Source organism: Lithobates pipiens, unplaced genomic scaffold, assembly GCF_037356315.1.
Source record: "Lithobates pipiens isolate NorthernLeopardFrog02 unplaced genomic scaffold, aLitPip1_a1.2 Scaffold_3, whole genome shotgun sequence".
Classification (NCBI taxonomy): Eukaryota; Metazoa; Chordata; class Amphibia; order Anura; family Ranidae; genus Lithobates; species Lithobates pipiens.
The window spans coordinates 255204958-255227742 of NW_027507790.1; the positions used below are offsets into that span (position 1 = coordinate 255204958).

A 22785-nucleotide genomic window follows, 5' to 3' on the forward strand; every position below is an offset into this window, starting at 1 on the left:
CAAATAAAAATTGTATCAGGGAAAGAGGCTTGCAACCGTAGCAGATCAAATTTTATATCCCTGATTAATTCCCGGGCACACCGCAAACCCAGATCATTACCACCCACATGTAACAAAACCACATTAGGAGGACGATCCAAGCGAGCGTACCTGTGTATTTCCGGCAACACCCTGGACCACAGCATCCCCGGGATACCCAACCAGCGAACCGTGCCTTCCTCCCTAGACAAACCCAACAACCTCCCATCCCTCCGGACCTCAGCCCTCCTGGCACCCCAATAAACATATGAGTGTCCAAGGATCCACACCAGACAGGCCTCCGAGTCTGAAAGAAAAGAAAAAACACAAAGGAATAGAGTGGCAGGGTGGGATGAGAGGAGAGCAAGGTTGCACAACGCTTCCTTAAAGAACAGAACGTACCAACCCGGCCCACCCCCGAAAGGAAGAATTTCACCCCCCAATCTGACCGAGCCCCAGCATCACCCCGTACCTACAATAAATGAGGGCGGACGTACAACCTAAATCGCGCCGATTCCCAACGCCCAATGCTCTGAGCAGCGTGGTCATCCAATCCCCACCGGACCGCCTCAGTGGCAGCCCCAATGCGGAAAGGGTGAGAAGAATAGTTGTTAACCGACAACCCCGCGGCCACCAAACACTTTTTAAATACCGCCTGAAATTGAAACCTAGACAAGGCCGTGCCATCCTCATGTCGGAAGAAAACCCCCTCCCCCTGGGGCCGGATACAGTAAAATTCCCCCACCGATGCCACCGGACACACAGGGGAACCCGGAATCGACCGCAATTCCACCCACACACCCTTGCCCAACCTATCTGTCTTGGACCTGCGCAAGAACACACCCAACAATCCACCCCGCACAAACACTTCGCTCACGTCTAAACCCCCATCACCTCTCTTATTCCTACTCACAATCTCCCCAACCCGAAACGCCCCAAAAAAGGCCAAAACAAAAACCGCCCGGAACAACACCCTCTCAAAACGTGAAACGCAAACACGTTGCAACTGTTTTACCACCTCGCCCAAAAGCTGGAACGAAACCGGTCGCCTGGTATCAGCCGCCGAGCGACCAGCGCGGTAACCACGCATAGCGCGCCGAACCATAAAAACCTTAGTAGCATCCCTCTGGCCCGCCAACTGAAACATAAAAGCCAGCCCGGCCAGCTTTTGCGACATATACGACGCCGACACTCCACTTTCAAAATTCCGACCAATAAAATAAAGCAGCAAATGAACCCTACCCTCCTCGCTACTGCAATCTCCCACCTCCTGTACCAAAGCGCCCCATTCACTCCAGACCTTACTGTACGCTGACCAGGTAGCTGCCGATACGGACTTACGAATCAACAGCTGTGCTGTGGTAAGGCGATGCTCCATAACCTCTCGGGGCACTGAAGCCCGTGCGCCTCCGCTGCCGGTGCCAACTGACGGAATCTGTCCCACTGGAAACGAGACAACGCATCAGCCACTGAATTTTCTACTCCAGGAACATGCACAGCAGTCACAAAACAATTAAGACACAAACACTTAAGAACCAGATAGCGCAGCAAACGCACCACAGGAGGAGAAGATGCAGTGTTATTATTAATGGCGTGCACCACCCCCAGATTATCACAATGAAAGCGAACGCGCCGATTCCGGAAATCGCCCTCCCACAATTCGACGGCCAGTACAATGGGGAACAATTCCAGTGCGGCCAGATTGCGAACCAAACCCGCTTCCCTCCAAGACACCGGCCATTCCCCATCGCTCCACCGACCCTGAAAGAAAGCCCCAAAACCACCTGAACCAGCCGCGTCTGTGAACAATTCTATATCAAAGTTAGAAACCACCCTATCCAACCAAAGCGAGCGGCCGTTATAACTAGCCAAGAAGGAATCCCACACCAACAAATCAGCCTTGAGTTCCTGGCCCAAGCGGATGAAATGATGAGGAGCCCGCACGCCAGCTTTGGCCGCCGCCAAGCGCCGGTAGAAAACACGCCCCATCGGCATAATGCGGCAGGCGAAATTCAACTTGCCCAAGAGCGATTGCAGGGCCCGAAGCTGAATCTTCTTCGCCCGCAACGCCCCGGCCACCTCCCGCTGCAGGCACTCCATCGCCATAGTGTCTATGACAATCCCCAAAAAACGCAGCTCTGTGGTCGGACCTTCCGTTTTATCCGGGGCCAACGGGACCCCAAAAACCTCAAACAACTGCTGAATTGTAGCCAAGAGAGACGCACAAACGCGGCTATCAGCAGGCCCGATACACAGAAAGTCATCCAAATAATGGATGACGGAAGATAAACCAGAAACATCCCGCACCGCCCATTCCAAAAAAGAACTAAACTGCTCAAACAACGAACAAGAAATTGCGCACCCCATGGGCAAACACCGATCAACGTAAAACATGCCCTGCCACTGGCAACCCAACAAGTGGCAGCAATCCGGGTGAACCGGCAAGAGGCGGAAGGCCGCCTCTACATCCGTTTTCGCCAACAATGCCCCCTTGCCGAAACGCTGCACCCAGTCAACCGCCGTATCAAAATAAGTGTAAGACACTGTGCAGAGGCTGGGATCAATGGAGTCATTAACCGACCCCCCCCCCGCGGATGGGACAAATGATGAATGAGCCGAAATTTGTTCGGCTCCTTCTTCGGAACCACGCCCAACGGGGAGACCACCAAATTAGACATGGGCGGATCCCCAAACGGACCAGCCATGCGCCCCAAAGCAACTTCCTTGAGCAACTTGTCTGTGACAACACCCGCATGCTCCCTAGCCGACTTCAAGTTGTTCGCAACCGGCGGAAGCACCTGAAGCTGACTATTCAACCGAAAACCCTCCGCAAACCCCAACTCCAGCAACTTGGCTGCAACTCGATCAGGATAGCGCCTTAGAAAAGGCACCATCCTTCCTACCCTCACCAGCGTCCCCCCCTTTCCCCCGTCCCTGCTTGAAGCACCGGGACTGGGAATGGGAACCTCCACACGTGGAACACTCGTGCCGGAATCGACACTTGGCCCCGAATTTGCAAGTGCCGGCATTGAATTGCCAACAGAAACCCATGCGGTTTCCGGCTGGTTGTCCGACGGCTGCCGGGCTCCCGGCCCCTCCCTGAAAGGGAGGCAAGGAGCCCCTCGGGGAGGACATTAGCTTCATCCAAAGACTAATGTCCTTGTGATCCCACCGCAAGGACGGACGGACCACCTTCTTCTGCCTAAATTGCTCATCATAGCGCAACCAAGCAGTCCCCCCGTAGACCCTCTGCGCCTCCCCGATGGAATCGAGGTAGCAAAAAAGCGGCGAGCAGTTTTCCGGTGCCTTCTCCCCAATAACGCTAGCCAGAATCGCAAACGCCTGCAACCAGTTTGCAAACGTGCGCGGGATCAGCCGGTACCGCCGCTTCTCTTCCTCCTCCTTCTTGCTCTCATCTGGCTTAACTTTGTCCAAGTTAAACTTCTCCAGAGGTAGCAAGGAAAAAATCTCCACATATTCCCCTTTCCAAATGCGGTCTCTCACCTCAGTCTTCAAGTGAGCGCCCAAAGGCCCCTCAAAACAGACGTAGACCTCACATTTCGCCGCGTCAGCTAGACGCAGGCCATCCCCTCCCGCTACTCCCTTAGCGGCTACCGCCGCCTCACCAACCGCAGCCAGCGCAGCAACCACCGCCGACGCAGCCGCAGGAACAACCCCCCCAACGGCCAGCCCAGGAGCAGCTGCCAGCGGACCGATCGCCGGCCCATCCGCAGCAGCCACCACCACAGGGGGAACCCCTGACGGCAAACCCCGAACCCCAGACTGCGCACCCAAGGCCCACGCAGCCACCGGAGAAGCCTCCGCCGCCGGCCGTGAACCAGCCTCACAGCGCGCCAGAACCTCCCGCAAACCCGCCAACAAGGTGTGAACTACCCCCACATCTGGAGAACCCGCCCCAGGGCCGACCCCTAAGACGCCAGACGCCCCAGCGCCCCCCACCCCTCCCGAAGGACCCCCCTCAGGAAGGACAGAAAAAGATGAAGAAGACAGAGTAGAAGGTCTCTTACCTGGCTGCCGCTGCCCAAGGGGACATCCAGCCGTAGGTCCCGTGCCTCGTGCCGTCCTCGGTACCTCATCCTCCTCCGGCTCGACCAGCTCCCCCTCCGACAAGCCGTCTTGGGAACTCCCAGCCTCCGATCGTGCCTCCACACCAGGCCGTGGGTCAGGATTCCTCGCCGGAGTAGAGCGCCCTGCAGCACCGTCCGTACTGCGCGCCGTGGAGGTCCGCAACCCCCGCTCAGCGTTCTCACCACGACGAGCCCTGGGCCGGGCCGGGGAAGCCCGCCTAGCCACAGATCCAGACCGCAATGCGGACCGGTCCCCCCGATGGAGCCGCGATGTCCCGGCCGTCCTGCTCCGCCCCCGTCCATCAGGATTACAGGCCCCGGCCGTTCCAAGCGACTGGCCAGCACCCGCCGAGGCCTCTCTCCCACGCCGAGCCCCCCTCGCTGCAGGCAAGAGGCCCGCAGAGGTAGCCGCCATCTGACCCCCCTCCCGCGCCTGAGCAACTCGGCCCCCGGGATCGCCACCCCCCCGCGCACGCCGCGAACTAGCACTCCCCCCAACCGCCACCGGCCTACGCTTAGCCGGCGGGGTAGCGGTGTCCCTATCCGGGTTCCCCCCAGCCCTGTCAGCGGCCAGCTCGGGGCTGTACCGCTCCGGAGGCCGGGATCTGCGGGCCCCGAGGTGGCCGGGAGGATGAGGGGGGGAGAGAGGGGGAGGGGGGCCGCCGAGCACCACGCACGAGGCCTGGCCGGGGCCCCGCAGCAAGCCTGCCACAGAGGCCTCCAACCAGCCAGCACCCCGGGTCACCGCCTCCTCCCGCAGCCTCGACAATACCGCATCCACGTCCATCATGTACACCAGTCAACACCGTCGGTCCGCCGGGCTCGATATGCTAAACGCAGGGGAGAGCTGAAAAAAACTCTCCTCCTGCTTCCTATTCCCCCAGTGCGCACTGAAACTCTGCGCGCCGACTCCGCCCCCTTTCCTCGGTATCCCCCCCCGCTCAAGGGCCCGCCTCCTCCACACTTCCTTTCCGCCCAGCCGAGCCTCACCGCCCCCACCCTCGTCATGTCGGCCCTCCCCTTATCCTAATGTCCGAGCCATTTCTTTACCGCTAATGCAGCCACGGCTCAGTGTGAAAGGTGTCTTTAATCTAGATGGTTTCCAGGTATGAATCTGCTGAACACCCACCAGGGGCAGACGGACCCATCGGGCACTCGGGCCCGGGCCCCATACAGGACCGTAGGAAGGACTCTCCTGGTCTCCCCCCATAGTGTCCCCCTGTGTGCTCCCCCCCCCACAGTGTCCCCATGTGTGCTCCCCCCCACAGTGTCCCCATGCGTGCTCTCCCCCGCACAGTGTCCTCTTGTGTGCTCTTCCCCCCCACAGTGTCCTCCTGTGTGCTCCCCCCCCCCACAGTGTCCTCCTGTGTGCTCCCCCCCCCCCACAGTGTCCTCCTGTGTGCTCTCCCCCCACAGTGTCCTCCTGTGTGCTCTCCCTACCCCCCCCCCCACAGTGTCCTCCTGTGTGCTCTCCCCCCCCACAGCATCCTCCTGTGTGCTCTACCCCCACAGTGTCCTCCTGTGTGCTCTCTCCCCCACAGTGTCCTCCTGTGTGCTCTCCCCCCCACAGTGTCCTCCTGTGTGCTCTCCCCCCCAGAGTGGCCCCTGTGTGCTCTCTCCCCCCCCCCCCACAGTGTCCCCCTGTGTGCGCTCTCTCCCCCCACAGTGTCCCCTTGTGTGCATTCCCCCCACAGTGTTCCCCTGTATGCTCTCTCCCACTATAGTGTCCCCCTGTGTGCGCCCCCCCCCACAGTGTCCCCATGTATGCTCTTCCCCCCCACAGTGTCTCCCTGTGTGCTCTCCCTCCCCCCCACAGTGTCTCCCTGTGTGCTCTCCCCCCCAGTGTCTCCCTGTATGCTCCCCCCCGCATCTCTCTGTGTGCTCTCCCCCCTGTGTGGATTGAGTGTGGGTGGGGACAAAGGGGGCCCCATAATCTTCTATTGCCCAGGGGCCCCATAAGTTTTCAGTCCACCCCTGACACCGACTGTAAATTTTTTGGCTGGCTCTGCATAAAAGATGGAAGCGGAGGATGGACACGTCATGTCCTATCCCCAGAAGACACGCTCCGAGCCTCCGTATTGTTTGCAGCATGTGCGGTGATAGAGGTGGTTGTTCTGCCTTACGTAAGGACGTTCTGACACTATTTATGGTGTGATCACCAGAGAAGTGCTCTGGGAGTTGATATAATGGTCCAACTGAACTATTCCTTCATCTCTTTTGTAAGCTGCGCGCTGATGTTTCTGCTGACACGCCGAATGCGAAAGTGCATCATTAGTGGACGATGTGCTGCCACCAGCAAAACATGAACAGCACATGTCTAGAAAGCAAAATATCCAAAACTCCCAAATCTTATGTTAGAGGTGAAGTCCAGGAAATTGGTTTACTACTAATACCATCATCACTGTGATTATAGTAAAATGATGGTCATCCTTTTGTATGAGCAGAGAATACAGGGCTGACTCCATGGGCACGATGGTGATTTTCTAAATTGCTTTTATAGACACACAAAGAAAAATAAATGGTTACAATATGATCACTTCCACAGCAATCTGTGCTCTTATGTAAGGCAGCAAACAGCGTACCTCCCAACTTTTTGAGATGGGAACAAGGGACAGTGACACCTATCAGCAAAAGTATGTACTCCCTTCCTGATCAGGCCATTTTTTGCTATACGGCACTGTGTTACTTTAAGTTTTTGCCACCCGCCCCTCATCATATGACAGCAGGGCGGTGCGGCTCTCGTTCTGGCACTCCATATGACGGTGTCCCAGAACGGGCACCACGCCGATCACGGCTGCGCCGTGTTCCTAGGACACGCCGTGACCCCGATCTCTGTAAAGAGGCGTGTCCGCGGCTCTTTAACCATGTGATCGGCTGTGTCCATTCACAGCCGGTCACATGTAAACTGACAGAGTGTGTGGCGAGGAGAGCCGATCAGCGGCATCTCCACTCAGGGGGTCAGGGATCTAGGAATGTAATCAGGGCACTGATCAGCAGTGCCCCAATTATAATATTGCAAAATAGTGTCACAAATCAGTGCCCACCATTGCCAGCTGTCAGTGCCCACCACTGCCCACAAGTGCCACCAATCAGTGCCCATTAGCGATGCAAGTCAGTGCTGGCAATCAGGGTCGCCTATCAGTGCTGCCCATCAATGATATCACTAAATCAACAGAAAAAAAAAATAGATAGATATATACACACCCTAAAGAGTTAAAGTGGTTGTAAACCCTTACAAACCACTTTGACCCACAGGTAAGCCTAGATTAAGGCTTACCTGTAGGTCCAAGAAATATCTCCTAAACCTATACGGTTTAGGAGATATTTACCTGAAGACAGCCACCGCTGTCTACGGCGCATGCGCCGTAGACAGCGGCGCGCAGGCGCACTGGGCAAGCCGCAGATCGTGGTGATATGCCGCAAGTGTCGGCTCCCGTGCGCATGCGCGGGAGTGACGTCATCGCTGCTCCAGCGAATCACAGCGCCGGAGCAGCGAGACCCACCAAAAAGATGGACGCTCGGAACTACAGGGGACAGCGGTGACATCGCTGGCTTCTGTGTCAGGTAAGTGACACATAATGGACTACTATGCGATGCATAGTAGTCCATTATGCTTTACCTTTGCAGGGAGACAAAGAGAAAGTAAACCCATCAGGGTTTACTTCCTCTTTAACTACAATATCATTTATTGCTTATAAGAGCAAAATACAAAAAAGTCACAGCGAGACAAAAATCCGGCTTATGCTCTGTATATAGAACAGAAAGAAGTTTAAACAGCTCCCCAATGTTCTATACTTCCCTACATAAAAAAGAACAGATAATCCATGTCAATGTATAAATTTCTCCCATAATTGAGGATAAAAAATGGGTAAATACAGTGCCAATCACTTCTGTCAATCAATGCCCATCAGTAATGCCCAGTGTCACCCATCAGCGCCACGCATTAATGCCCATCAGTACCGCCTATCAGTGCCCACAAGTGGTGCCCATCAGTGCCACATAACAGTGCTACCTATCAGTGCCCATAAGTGCGGCATATTAGTGCCTCCATATCAGTGCCACCTAATCAGTGCCCATAAGTGCCGCCTCATCAATGCCCACCAGTTCAGCCTATCAGTGCCCATCAGTGCCACCTCATCAGCGCACATCATTGAAGGTGAAAAATTACCTAGTTACAAAATTTAATGAAAAAATAAAAAATTTTCAAAGTTTTTGGCCTTTTTTGTAAAAAATAAAAAACCCAGGAGTGGGTTTTAGTGTTAAATACCACCAAAAAAAATCTCTATTTGTGTGAAGAAAATGATAAAAAATGTGTTTCGGTACAGTGTAGCACGACCGCGCAATTTTCATTCAAAGTGCGACACCGCTGAAAGTTGAAAAATGGCCTGGGCAGGAAGGGGGTGTAAGTGCCTGGTAGGCAAGTGGTTAAAGTGGTTGTAAACCCTTTACAACCACTTTTTACTACAGGCTGGCCTGTAGTAAAGCCGGAGCGGTGAACGAGGACCGCTGCTGGGGCTTCGATCTAAGGTACGTAATTCATAATGAGCTAGTATGCATACTAGCTCATTATGCATTTGTCTTGCAGATGTTTTTATTTTATTTTTTTTTATTTTTTTTAGGGTTTACAACCACTTTAACTAACAATTGCGCGGTTGTGCGATGCTGTACCCAAATAAAATTGATGACCTAACCCCCCCCCCCCCCCCCCACACACACACAAATAGAGCTTTGTTTCGGGGGTATTTGATCACCTCTGTGTTTTTTTTTTTTTGCGCTATAAACAAAAACAGACCGACAATTTAGAAAAAAAAAAGTAGCGAGGACCCCCACCATGCCAACATCCACTAATTGTAGAAAAATAATTGAAAGAGTAAAACTCTCTCAAAGAATGAAAGGACTTTGTGGGCACAACATGAGGCAAGGATAGTTAGCATAAAATATATTTTTATTAATAATTAATATCAATATATTTTATGCTAATTATCCTTGCCTCATGTTGTGCCCACAAAGTCCTTTCATTCTTTGAGAGAGTTTTACTCTTCCAATCCTTTTAAAAAAAAATAAAACACTATTTTTTTTTTTACTTTCTGCTATATTACACATCATATAAAAAAATTGAAAAAATCTAATTTCTAATAATCCCGATAAGCATATATTAATTGGTTTGCGGAAAAGTTATAGCGTCTACAAACATAGGTTTTTAATTTTTTTTACTAGTAATGGCAGTGATCAGCGATTTTTTTTTTTTTTGGTGGACAAATCTGACACCAAATTACACTTTTTGGGGACCAGTGACACCAATACAGTGATCATTGCTAAAAAAATAAATAAAGAAAATGCACTGTCACTGTGTAAATGACACTAGCAGGGAAGGGGTCAACACCAGGGGCGATCAAAGGGTTAAGTGTGCTCCTAGGGAGGGATTTCTAACTTTGATGGGGGAGTGAATGCACTGGAGGAAAACAAAGATCTGTGTTTCTGCTTAGCAGAAACACAAGATCTCCATTTTCCTCCCTCACAGAACGGCAGTCTGCCTTGTTTACATAGGCAGATCACCGTTCTGCCTCTCCTGTGAGCAAACGCGGGGGACGGCAGCCAATGTGGCTGCCAAACCCGCTTATTGGCTCCCACTGTGTCCAATCACAGCGGGGCTATGGTGGCACACGTGTGCATGCCCCAGAGGTGAGGAGAGCAATTGTGTACTAGTATGTGATTTTGCACTTAAGAGCCACCCTGCCGCAATATATATGTACATGGGGCAGTCCTTAAGTGGTTAAAGGATAATTGTACAAAAAAAGGGGTTGGTTAAAGCCACAAGTGTTTTTTTCCTGACAGGCTCCATGGCAGCATACGTGTGGGGTTAGCCCCGCCTCCATAATTACCCAATAGGACCTCTACTCCCATAAATCTTTGCTCCAGGCTGCTATCCGTGTTCCTTTTTTGTCCTCCTCCATAGGACAGGTGTTTCCTATCTGAAGAGATCTTCACTACGATCAAGTTGGCCGACTATCAAGCTTTTGTTCCTCCGATAGGCCCTGTCTGTTAAGCATGGGTATGGAGTGTATGGCAGAGTAGCGCTGAAGACTTTGTTTATCCGAAGATAAGTGCGCACGGCTTATTACCTGCTATGTAAGGTGGCCATTATCTGCCCGGTGGATCGGTGGTGTGTGCTTGAACCTGTTCGGCCAGACGATCGTTGGTGGAGTGGTGAGCTGTAAAAATTCCGTTTTTCATGGCAGCAGTGTTTATGTGTTTTCTTTTCTACCTGTGTCTTTTCATATGCCAGCTGGTTCTTGTGTATAGGCGCTGACGCTTCCGCGTTCCAGCAGCCTTTCTCCCCCTGTTTCCGGGTCCAGCGCTGCGTTCTGCGCATGCGCGGACCCAAATCCAAAGCGAGGCTTGGTTCCCGCGCATGCGCGCGGGCATCTCGCGTCTGACGCCGCTGATGACGTCATGGGCGCCATATTTAAAACACAGTGAGAGATGTCAGAATTTGGGAATGATTGCAGGAGATTCAGCGACTTCCCGGGGCTATTCTCTGGTTGGTGTAAGGTAGGGTTATGATCTGCTCTGATGTATTGTTGCTCCTGTGTTTTGTATGGCTGCTTATGAGGGTCTATTGTTGTTACAGTCAGCGTTCTTAGTCATGGATGCCTCACTGCCTACTAGTGACCTGCCCGCTTGTAACAGGTATGTGCATGGCTGGATTGCTGTGTATTTGTGGAGTATTCCTTAGCATTTGATACCAGCCTGGTCTGTATCTCTCTCTTTTCTTGTGTATTTCCTTATAGCCCTTCTAGGTCTGAACCGCATTACAGTGCGCATAGTCGCAGTGGATCGTCAAAATCGCACCACCGTAAATCATCGTCAAAGTCTGGTTACCGCAGGTCTTCCAGATCTGAACAACGCAGTGGTCACTCGCATTCAAGCAGAGGACCAGATAATTCATGTTGGGGCTGTAAGATGCCCATTTCATCAGACAAATCGCTCTGTGATCATTGCTTCTCTAAAGTCGCAGATGAAAGAGATGGTGCGGATCAACGCTTGGAATCTATGGTGAGAAGAGTGGTAAAAGAATCCCTGCAGCAGAGGGAAGCTCATCACGCTATGGAATTCCCCTCAGACCCATTATGTCCTTCAGGAGGTGAAGGGCTCTTACAAGAGACTGGGGAATCTTCTCAACCAAGCCACCACTCTGTGCTCTTGTCTGACAGCGAATCGGATCCAGAGGATCCAGGAGTAGGATTTGATTATGCTTTAGTACCTGCTCTTGTCAAGGCAGTGAAAGAAGCTTTAAAATGGGAAGAACCCACTACTTCTCCCCAAACAAAGAAAGTTTTTCAAACAACTCAAAAAGGAACGGCAACATTTTCCTTTCCTATCTGAATTGGGAGAAATCATTACTGAAGAGTGGAGCAAGATTGATAGGAAGAGCTCCATGCAATCAAAGGTGTCTAAATTGTACCCCTTTAAGGAGGATGATGTGAAGCACCTTGAATCAGCTCCTCTGGTAGACGCAGCACTTATGCGTTTAGTCAAATACGTGACTCTCCCTTTGGAAGACACAGTATCTTTCAAAGATCCGTTAGAGAGAAGAATTGACTCAGATCTGAAAAGAATTTATCTAACTTCAGGGATGGCTTGTAAACCAACTTTGGCTTTAGCCGCAGTCTCAAAGGCTATTGAAACATGGGCCGACAATGTTGAAGAGTTCTTGAGAGGTATCTCAGTGAATACGGCTAAAGACTCTCCCATTCAGGAGATCAGAATGGCATCAGCCTTTTTGGGGGAGGCATCTATTGACATTACCCGCCTTCTGTCTCGGGCTATGTTGGCAGCAGTCTCGGCACGCCGTGCTTTGTGGCTCCGTCCCTGGTTGGCGGATCCAACATCTAAGCAGGCATGGTGTCGTATACCATTTGAGGGAACCTCCTTGTTTGGTAATAAACTAGATAGCGCCATATCCCGGGCCACAGGTGGGAGGTCTGGGTTCCTCCCTCAAGACAGACGCCTTCAAAACCAAAAACGTATTTTTCCAAGAAGGCAGACCTCGGATCGTGCTAGAGAAGCGCACAGTTATAGACCCGGCAGGGAGTTCTCTAGATCTTGGAGGTCCAGACAATCCTCCCTTAAGAAAACCTCAAAGGGGGCTTCCGCAGGTAATCAAGATTCTACCAAATCTTTTGAATTTGGGCGGCCTCAATTCAAGATTATTGGACCGTCATGACGGTTTCCTCGGGTCACAAGTGGACTTTCATCAACACTCCGAGATTAAGGTTCATTCCCACAACAATTCCAGGCTCAGAGGAAAAAGAAACAGGTCCTATTGACCTACGTAAGTTGTTTGCTGGATCAAGGCGCAGCCGTGCCCGTGCCAGAAGACGAACGTGGCGAAGGCATGTATTCCCCTCTGTTTATGGTTCAGAAAAGAAATGGCGCATGGAGGCCGGTGATAGATTTGACCTTCCTCAATTTCCTCATTCGCAAGGAAAAGTTCAAATGGAGTCTCTTCTTACAATCCAACAGTCGGTGCAGCTAGGGGATTGGTTAATCTCAATCGACTTGAAGGACGCATACTTTCACGTGCCAGTAGCAAGGGATTTCCAGCAATTTCTCCATTTCGCAGTTGGCAATCAACACCTCCAGTTTACCTGTCTCCCATTCGGGTTGACAACATCTCCTCGGGTCTTCTCCAAGGTACTCCTAGCGATAGTAGCTCTTTTACGAGTCAAAGGAGTTCGTCTCCATCATTATCTGGACGATTTGCTCTTATTATCTCAGGACAGAGATCAAATTCTGGTTCACAAGAATTTAGTCATCTCCACTCTACAGACGTTTGGTTGGCTCCTGAACCTAGAGAAGAGCCATCTGGTTCCAACTCAAGTGATCGTGTTTCTAGGGGCTCAGTTTGACACATTAAAAGGCACTATCTCTCTGCCAGAGGAAAAAATCTATGTTATCCGGGACAGGATTCACAAGGCTTGGGAATCATCTCATCTTTCGGCTCTTCAATGCTTGAAAGTGATCGGCCCAATGACGGCCACCATCCCTATGGTGAAGTGGGCCCAGTGGCACACTCGTCCCTTCCAGAAAGGGTTTCTGCAACAGTGGGACTCGTCCAATCAATCACAGCGCATACTCCTTACACCAGCGATGAGGATGTCTCTCCTCTAGTGGCTTCAAGGGAAGAATCTACGCAACCATCATTCGATAATCCCCATTTCCTGGGTGATAATAACCTCAGATGCCAGCAACAAAGGTTGGGGCGCTCATTGCCTTACGGAAGTAGCTCAAGGAAGGTGGTCGTTCCCGGCGCTGTGTGTAGTCTCCAACATCCTGGAGTTGAGAGCAGCCTTTCAAGCACTAATAGCATTTCGCCATCTGGTGGCAGGGTCTTCAGTAATGCTGAGACTGGACAACACAACTGCGGTGGCCTATATAAAGAAACAAGGAGGGACTCGCAGTTGGTCTCTACTACGAGAAGTAGAACCGATAATGAACTGGGCTCAGAAGAATGTGGTCAACATTTCTGCTGTATACATCCCGGGGGTCCAGAATGTTCAAGCAGATTTTCTGTCAAGGGTCAAAATAGACAACAACGAGTGGTCCCTTCACAGGGATGTCTTCGAGTGGCTTCTGACTCTGGGAGTATCTCCAGAGGTCGATCTGTTCGCTTCGCCGTACAATCGCAAGATGCACAGATACTACTCGAGGTTCAGGGATCCTCAGGCGTTCAGGATAGATGCTCTCACGGATTGTTGGAAGTTCCAGAGAGCCTACGCCTTCCCTCCAGTTCCTGTAATCCTACAGTTCCTTCGGAGGCTCAGAGGGGAGAAGGTGGAAATCATTGCGATAATACCATTCTGGCCCAACAGGCCTTGGTTTCCTCTGCTGTTGCTCCTCAGCTATCAGGACCCAGTTCCCCTGCCTCTCAGGCCAGATCTACTGTCTCAAGGCACACTGTTACACCCATACCCATCCTGTCTACACCTCAGGGCATGGTTCTTGAGAGGGGAAGGCTAGAAGCTCTAGGTTTCCCAGAAGAAGCGATTCCAACCCTTCTTAGTGCTAGACGGAAGAGTACCAATAAAGTATACGAACGTATATGGGCCAGGTTTATGGGCCACATGTCTTCTAGATCAAATTCATATAATTCTCCGGCAGTTCAAGATATCTTGTCTTTCCTTCAGTCAGGGTTAGACTTGTCTCTGGCAATAGTTCTCTTAGAGTACAAGTTTCAGCCATTTCAGCCTTTACAGGAGTCTCGTGGGCGAATCATACATTAATACAACAATTCTTTAAAGGAGTCATCAGGCTTAGGCCTCAAAAGAGGCCCAGGTTTCCCAAATGGGACCTTCCGTTAGTATTGGACTTTCTTTCTGATCTTGGGAAAGGTTTGGATGCTCCCCTGTCTTTAGGAGATCTCACTATCAAGACGGTTTTTCTGGTAGCAATAACTTCAGCCAAAAGAGTGTCGGAAATTAGGAATCTTGGGTCAGTTGAACCATTTCTATCTTTCTTTCCGGACAGAGTGGTCCTGATCCCTATGCTTGGATCAAATCCAAAAGTCACATCAGTATTTCTCGAAAATCAGGAGATCGTGCTACCTACGTTTAGAATGTCAGACAACCAAGAGATTCATCCCCTGGATGTTGGTCGCACCTTGAAACAATATCTGGACGCTACAGCCTCGTTCAGACGAACAGACTTTCTTTTTGTCCTTCTTCATGGCAAAAATAAAGGGATGCGAGCATCAGTAAGATCAATCTCATCTTGGGTGGTCCAAACGATTCAAAGGGCATACAAGGCAAAGGGCATGGTTCCTCCTGAGGCAGTGACAGCTCATTCAACTCGGGGCATCTCGACCTCTTGGGCAGCAGTTCGACATGTTGCACCAGAAGTTATCTGTAGAGCAGCTTCCTGGTCTTCAATTAATACCTTTGTTTCCCATTATTGTGTAGAGCCAGCTGCGCTTTCTTCTGTTAATTTTGGTTTACAAGTATTGTCAGTGGACAATGAAAAATAAAATTCTAGTTTCTTTGCTCAACATTTTTAGCCCACCCGGGTGTGTTTGGCGAGTTATTTCCCACACGTATGCTGCCATGGAGCCTGTCAGGAAAAAGGAAAATTTATATCAAATACTTACCGTAATTTTCCTTTCCTGATGGGCTCCATGGCAGCAGGAGTTCCCTCCCAAATGTTGGAGTAGGCTAGTTACGGAACACGGATAGCAGCCTGGAGCAAAGATTTATGGGAGTAGAGGTCCTATTGGGTAATTATGGAGGCGGGGCTAACCCCACACGTATGCTGCCATGGAGCCCATCAGGAAAGGAAAATTACGGTAAGTATTTGATATAAATTTTCCTTTTTTTTTTTTTTTACCACTACTATCTCTTTATATTGGCTTTTGAAATTTACCAATGCAGAAATTAAAAAAATGGGTGAAAGGTTTAGCCCTGGGAAACACTTTTTGAAAAATAAAAAGTGCATTTTATATATAAGTATAAAGATCATACTAAAATGAGGGACAAATGAGGAGAAAAGAGGGACAGAGGGATTTTGTTCCAAATGAGGGAAAGTCCCTCGAAATCAGGGACAGTTGGGAGCTATGCAATAGCAACCTAAACCGTTGAAGGCGTTTGAATAGTTTTTTGTATTGACTAGCACTATTATGTTATTTTATGGATGGCCCTTTTCTATGCTTGTTATAAACTGGTCAAAGCCACTGGCATTTTTTTTTCTTGGTTAGATTTATAGTACAAACAAGATAGATTCTGTAGGATTGTTCTTAAGTTTAAAGAGGGATTCCGCCCAAAAAAAAAATATTAAAAGCCAGCAGCTATAAATACTACAGCTGCTGACTTTTAATAAATGGACACTCACCTGTCCCGGGTTCCAGCGATGCCGAGGCCGATCGACCGCTCGGGCCTCGGCTGCTGCCGCCGCCATTCGAGATGAGGGAATCAGGAAGTAAAGCGAATCGGCTTCACTTCCCGGTTCCCTACTGCGCATGCGCGAGCTGCGCCGCGCAATAGGAAATCTCCGTGCTGTCACTGGGACCCGTGTGTGTCCCAGCAGACAGCGCGGCAGGGCAGGAAATGGCGTAGACTCCCGTGGGAGTCTATGCCCAGAAGTGGGTGAAAATACCTGTCTTTGACAGGTATCTCCACCCCCCTCCCCCCTGGAAGGTGTCAATTGTGACACCGGAGGGGGGGGGGGGGGGTTCCGATCAGCGGAGGTTCCACTTTAGGGTGGAATCCCGCTTTAATTTGTATGTAAGTTGGAACAGGTACATTTATCAAAAAAAAAAAAAAAAAGTGCATGTTTTTTGGATGGCATAGGGAAGGGTTGCCCCTGTCTGTGCCCAGGGCTGGTGCAAGGATTTTTGACACCCTAGGCAAAACCCAGTTTTGCCCCCCCTTGGCTCCACCCCTGACCCCCTTTTCCCTGCCCATGTATACCCCACCTTTTTAATGAAGTGCCCATCAAATGCAGCCTCACCAGCGCCAATCAATGCAGCCTCACCAGCGCCAATCAATTCAGCCTCACCAGCGCCCATCAATTCAGCCTCACCAGCGCCCATCAATGCAGCCTCACTAGCGCTCATCAGTGCAGCCTCACCAGCGCTAATCAGTGCAGCCTCACCAGCGCTCATGAATGCAGCCTCACCAGCGCTCATCAATGCAGCCTCACCAGCGCCCATAAATGCAGCCTCACCAGCGCCCATAAATGCAGCCTCACTAGCGCCCATCAATGCAGCCTCACCAGCGCCCATCAAATTCAGCCTGCCAGTGCCCATCAATGCAGCCTCACCAGAGCCTGCTGAGCACCCAACCATGCTTGTTTGCATAAGAAGTGACATTTTCACAATAGTAAAAATTGTGTGGACCTCTTTTGATAAGGACATCCACAAAACATATTTTGTGATATATTGGATTTTTTCTTTTTTTTTTTTTTTACATAACATGTATCACTATAAGTATGTGTAGCGCCCTGCTCCCAATGAGAAGACGCTATTGTTTTTCAAATTTAAGTTGTCTGAAGCTGCAGTTTGGCTCAGGCTAATTATTTCAAAGTTCTGGTTTCTGTACCAGTTCAGCTGGGTTGTGCTAGTTTCCACTTGGCCGTGGGTGGATGCATTGAATATCACTTTTACTCGGTAATAGCCCAGTGAGAGTGGTTCACCCGCTGTGCATTTTGGGTGGGGGTATTTAAGGTACTGACGCCATTTTGAGGGGTTCTTTTCTGGGGTTCACTATCCCGACCTCATGGCCCTCCTGGCCTGGGGTGTGTGCTGCCTGTTCTTGTGCCTCTGGCCGGCTGGCCCCAGGCTTTGCAACTGAGAGATTAGGCCCAAAAGTCTTGGGGCCTACTGATCCAGGGGTAGTCCTGTGCTGTCTTGCCTGCGGGGAGAAGCCAAGCGACTGGAGGATCCAGGGGAGGACTTTTTCAGGAGAGGACCGAGCACAAGGCTGATATCTCTGGAAGAGCCTGGAGACTCAGTTGGAGGACACAACCCGGGTCACTAATCATACACTATCACCGGGTCGGCTGAAGGAAACTGGTACTGTGTGACAACTCTTTAATATTTCTCAAGAAGTTAATTTAAATTGACAAGTCTGTGGCAGAGACTTTGAGCATCCCCCCGGCTGCTAGGTCAGTGAGAGAGGCCTATCCGGTGATTGCTGGATCCAGTCTGTGGAAGCTGTTTGTCCTCTGGATCAAGAAAATACCTCTAACCCGCAATTACCAGGGACCTGAACTCCCCTTAATCCTCTATTGCAAAACGTTTTGTCTATCGCAAATAAATCTTGGAAAAAGGACTAAGTGTCGGAGCTAACATTCTTTGGGTTCACTTTCCAACGGGACCCCTGAGACGGAGAAGCGAGCAGGTGAGGTAACAGTAAGCCCAATAAAAACCAGCAGCTCCTTCAGGGGTCAGTGCTACATGTGTGTAAACTTTTTTGTTTTCAAATAGACATTTAATATAGGGGGTTTCCACCCACTCTTCTGAGAATGCTGGGCTTTAAAATAAGAAAGCCTAGCACTAGTACTGCCTTTGTTGACTGCCCTCGCAGGTAATCTGGATGAACACCTTCTCTGCCAGCAGAATTGGAGAGGGGGTGTATGCCTGGTGTCACCCAGCTGTGTCTGTAATTTGATGTTCCTCCCTATATGTTGATCCATTTACAACACAGGCTGTGTGGTAAAGTGGAAAATCCAAAATATGTATTATTTGCATATGTTGTTGTTGTTCAGTGGTTTAGTCATGTCCGACTCTTCGTGACCTCATGGACCATAGTGCGCCTGGCTTTTCTGTCCTCCACTGCCTCCCGGAGCATGTCTATTTTCATGTTCATTGTTTTGATGATGCTCTCTATATATCTTGTTTTCGGTTGTCAATCTTCTCCTTTTTCCTTCCATGTTTCCCAGCATTGGGGTATTTTCCAATGAGACCTCTCTTTGCATTAGGTGGCCAAAGTATTCAAGTTTCAGCTTCAGAATCTGTCCTTTCAGTGAATATTCAGGGTTCATTTCCTTCAAGATTGACTGGTTTGATCTTCTTGCCAAGTGGACTTTCAAGAGTCTGCTCCAACACCATAGTTCAATTCTTTGGCATTCAGCCATCCTTATGGTCCAACTTTCAGAGCTACTACTGGGAATACCATAGCTTTGACTATATGGCACTTTGTTGGTAGGGTGATGTCTTTGCTTTTTATAAAGCTTGTTGTCTAGGTTTGCCATTTCTTTCCTCCCAACAAGCAAGCATCTCTTAATTTCATGGCTACAGTCACCGTCTGCCGTGATCTTGGAGCCTAGGAAGATAAAATCTATCACTGTTTCTATTTGTTCTCCTATTTGCCAAGGAGTGATGGGACTGGTTGCCATGATCTTATTTTTCCTAATGTTCAATTTCAGGCCAGCTTTTGCGCTCACCTCTTTCACCTTCATTAAAAGACTCTTTAGTTCTTCTTCACTTTCTGCCATTAGTGTGGAGTTATTTCTCCCTGCGATCTTAATCTTAATGTGAGCTTGTGATTCATCGATCCTGGCATTTTGCATGATATACTTTGCATGGGGGGGGGGGGGGGGGGGCGGTAATATATGTGTGCAACTCGATAGTGACTGTGCAGGCAACTCCAGGCAGATATATCTCTTGGCTCGCCGCTCGCACTCAGTACATCCAGTCCTTTCCTAGTCAAGCCTCGGGACGCTGGGGAAGGCCTCCGCCTACAGGAAGGATGCGAGCAGCCGAGCACGCTCAGCCTCGGCGGCACGATGATACATACCTCCCGCATTGCAGGGCATTGTCTGCAACATTATCAGTGCCGCAATATGTGGGCCTATAATGCAGCTGCCTGGCAATAACAAAGGCATATAGCAGCCGGCGGCCGACGGCCAGGCCGTGGTGATTGACTTATATTGCATGTAAATTAAAGTGTTTGGGCCTATAATATGATGGGGGCCTGGAGCTTCAGCTCCAAACGCCCCTATGTTAATCCGGCCCTGTCTCTAGTTCCTCTGCCTCTTCAAAATCTAGCTCGTACTTGTGGTAGCTCTCAGTTCACATGCTACTGAAGTTTTTAGAATCTTGCTAGCGTGTGAGATCAGTGCAATTGTACGGTACGGTTTGAACATTCTTTGGCGCTGCTTTTCTTTGGTATTGGAATGTAAACGGACCCTGTGACCATTGTTGAGTTTTCAAAATTTGTTTGCATATTGAGTGCAGCACTTGAACAGCATCATCTTTTAGGATTTTAAATATCTCAGCTGGGATACCATCACTTCCACTAGCTTTGTTATTAGCAACGCTTTCTAATGCCGCGTACACACGATCGAATTGTCCGGCGTACTTAGTCCGACAAACAATCTGGAGGATAGTCCGGCGTTTGCTAGCGCGATGACGTACAGCATGTACGACGGGACTAGAAAAAGGAAGTTCAATAGCCAGTAGTCAATGGCTTCCTTTTCGTACTTGCTTCTGAGCATATGTCATTCTTAGTCCGCCAGACTAGCATACTGACGAACGTATTGTCCGCTGAGAAAGTCCGCTGAAGTCCACACACGATCGAATTGTCCGGTGAAATGCGTTTCGGTGGACTAAGTACGCCGGACAATTTGATCGTGTGTATGCAGCATTAGGCCCACTTGACTTCACTCTCCAGGATATCAGGTTCAAGGTCAGTGATTGCATCATCATGGTTATATTGGACATTCAGATCATTCTAGTATAGTTCTTCTGTGTATTTGCATATGTAACTGACTATAAATAATTAACATTTAAAAAAAGATTTTTTTAGTCCTGAACAGAGTGCATCAATAAAGAAATGATATGCAAAAATGCTCCACGTCCCCTTTAAGTAGATGCTTTGCTACTTCTGACCACTGGAGAGCAGACGTCACAAGAGAATATGAAGTCCTATTACATTACACCTAAACTACCCGATGTCTGTCTCACTTTATACCTCTGTCATGAAAACTGTGCAATTAATTCCACGTGCAATTGCATGTTTTATTCCCATTGATGTGCATTTGAAATTTGTATTCTTCCACGTAATTTCTGTAAATTTTCTTTGTCTTTTTTGTAGCATAGAAGTGAATAAGCAACCACTTGCCACAACCAGAGCATGCAAATGCCAATTTAAGGGGCCACACCACAACTGAGTGCAATATATGGGATTGCGGCACAGTGGTGCAACATTTACAGGGTTACAGAAGACTTCCAGGTTTGGCATTTTTTATATAGTTGCATTGGCCCAGCTTGGACCATTGTAACTATGCATATACCATACTTGTAGGATCCCTCTAGAAACTGGTAATCACTGTAGTAGACCACCACTACTCTAGTGGTCTCCACTAGCTTCTGGGTTTGGTGCTACATACAGAGTGCAGAGCTGAGGGGTGCGCTACATTCTAATTTGCTCCCATCAATCACCAGGGTGCCGTTCCGCTATCTCCGGCGCTGCCCTGTGCTTTCTGATCATCGCTGTCACTTCTGAATACAGAAGCCTAGCTTCTGCAGAAGTGACAGCACAACTCTCCCTCTCCGGTCTGGGCGGCCACACTGAACTCTCCCCTCTCTGGTGTAAAGCTGCTGTAATGTATGGGAGGCGGGGAGGGATCTGACATCGCTAGTGCCAGGCATCCATCCAGATGCTGTACTTGCAAGTTGCTGGCGCCCGCAGCATCTCCCACGCCACACCATTTGTCACCTGCCAGCCCAGAGTTAGACCCCTTTAACACCCCAAGCCTATAGCGTCGGCGGTAAAATGCCACTATTTTTAGCAGCGTTTTACCATCGGATTTGCAGTGCATTTCAGCCGCTAGCGTGGCGCTTTTACCCCCCGCTAGCAGCTGAGAAAGGGTTAAAACCGCCTGCAATATGCCGCAATATCAGCGTTTTGCCGGCGGTAATACAGCGCTGCCCCATTGATTTCAATGGGAAGCAGCGGTGGAGGAGCGGTAAACACCCCCTAAAAAAAAAAAATTAAAAGTCAGCAGCTACAAATACTGCAGCTGCTGACTTTTAATAATCGGACACTTACCTGTCCCAGGGTCCAGCGATGCAGGGGAACGAAGCCCCCCCTCGTTCCCCGCTACGCTCGCGGCGCCGTCATGCATACTGTGGGCACCCGGCTGTGGCTTCACAGCCGGGCACCCACTGCGCATGCGCGAGCGGCGCAGGGTGCCATGATATGCCGTACAGTCACCTGGGACACGTGACAGGTCCCAGGTGAATTAGCGGCGTGAGGGGAAGTGATGTCACCAGCCCGAGCAAGGAAGAAGGCAGACTATCAGGGACCCCCTAGCAACAGGTATTTAGAGGTGAGTAAAAAATTTTTTTTTGCCAATTGTTTTTTTTTTTTTTACGAATTTTAAGCAGCTTTTTATTTTTTGGTGGCAACACCACTTTAACTCTGCACACTGAATGTAGCACACCCCTGACACTGTACATAGCGCTCTCCTGATCTCTACACGCTGCAGACCGCACTCCTAAATCCTGGACTCTGTGCCCTCTTTTCTCTCTCTCCCTGCCTCCCTCTTTTTTTTTTTCTTTCTTTCTTTCCCCCTCCCTCCCTGCATCCCTTTCTTTCTTCCTCCCTCTTTTTCTTGCTTTCTCCCTTTTTCTTTCTCCCTCTTCCGTTCTCTCTGTTTCTTTCTCTCTTTCCCCCTCCCTCCTTCCTTTCTCCCTCTTTCTTTATTTCTTGCTCCATCCCTATTTCTTTCTTTTTCTCCTTCCATTCCTCTCTCTTTTTAACTTTTTTCTCTCTCCCTCTATCCATCCCTCTCTTTTTTTTAAATTTCTTCTTCCATCCTCCTTCCTTTCCTTTATTTCTCTCTTTCTCCAGCCATCTCACTCTCTCCAGCCCTCTCTCTCTCCATCCCTCCCTCACCATCCCTCCCTCTATCTCATTTTCTCTCTCTCCATCCAGGGCTGGACTGGGACAAAAATTTGGCCCTGGACTTCATCCAGACCGGCCCACTTACATTTTGAGTGTCTCATCAGCACTCCCTTACATCAGAGTGTCCCATCAGCAGCCCCTTACATCAGAGTGTCCCATGACCAGCCCCCTTACATCACAGTGTCCCATCAGCACCCCCTTACATCAGTGTCCCATCAGCAGCCCCCTGACATCAGAGTGTCCCATCAGCAGCCCCTTACATCTTAGTGTCCCAT

General features: G+C 49.9%; 1 long non-coding RNA gene across 1 annotated transcript; it reads right to left on the reverse strand.

Annotated features, from left to right (window-relative positions):
* Nucleotides 1-233: 233 nt before the first annotated feature.
* LOC143940032 (uncharacterized) lies at nucleotides 234-4176 on the reverse strand. Its single transcript, XR_013263815.1, has 3 exons — nucleotides 4047-4176; nucleotides 1360-1461; nucleotides 234-325 (listed from the first exon to the last, which is right to left on the reverse strand). It is a non-coding gene; the product is annotated as an uncharacterized LOC143940032 (long non-coding RNA).
* Between the last annotated feature and the right edge of the window lie 18609 nt (nucleotides 4177-22785).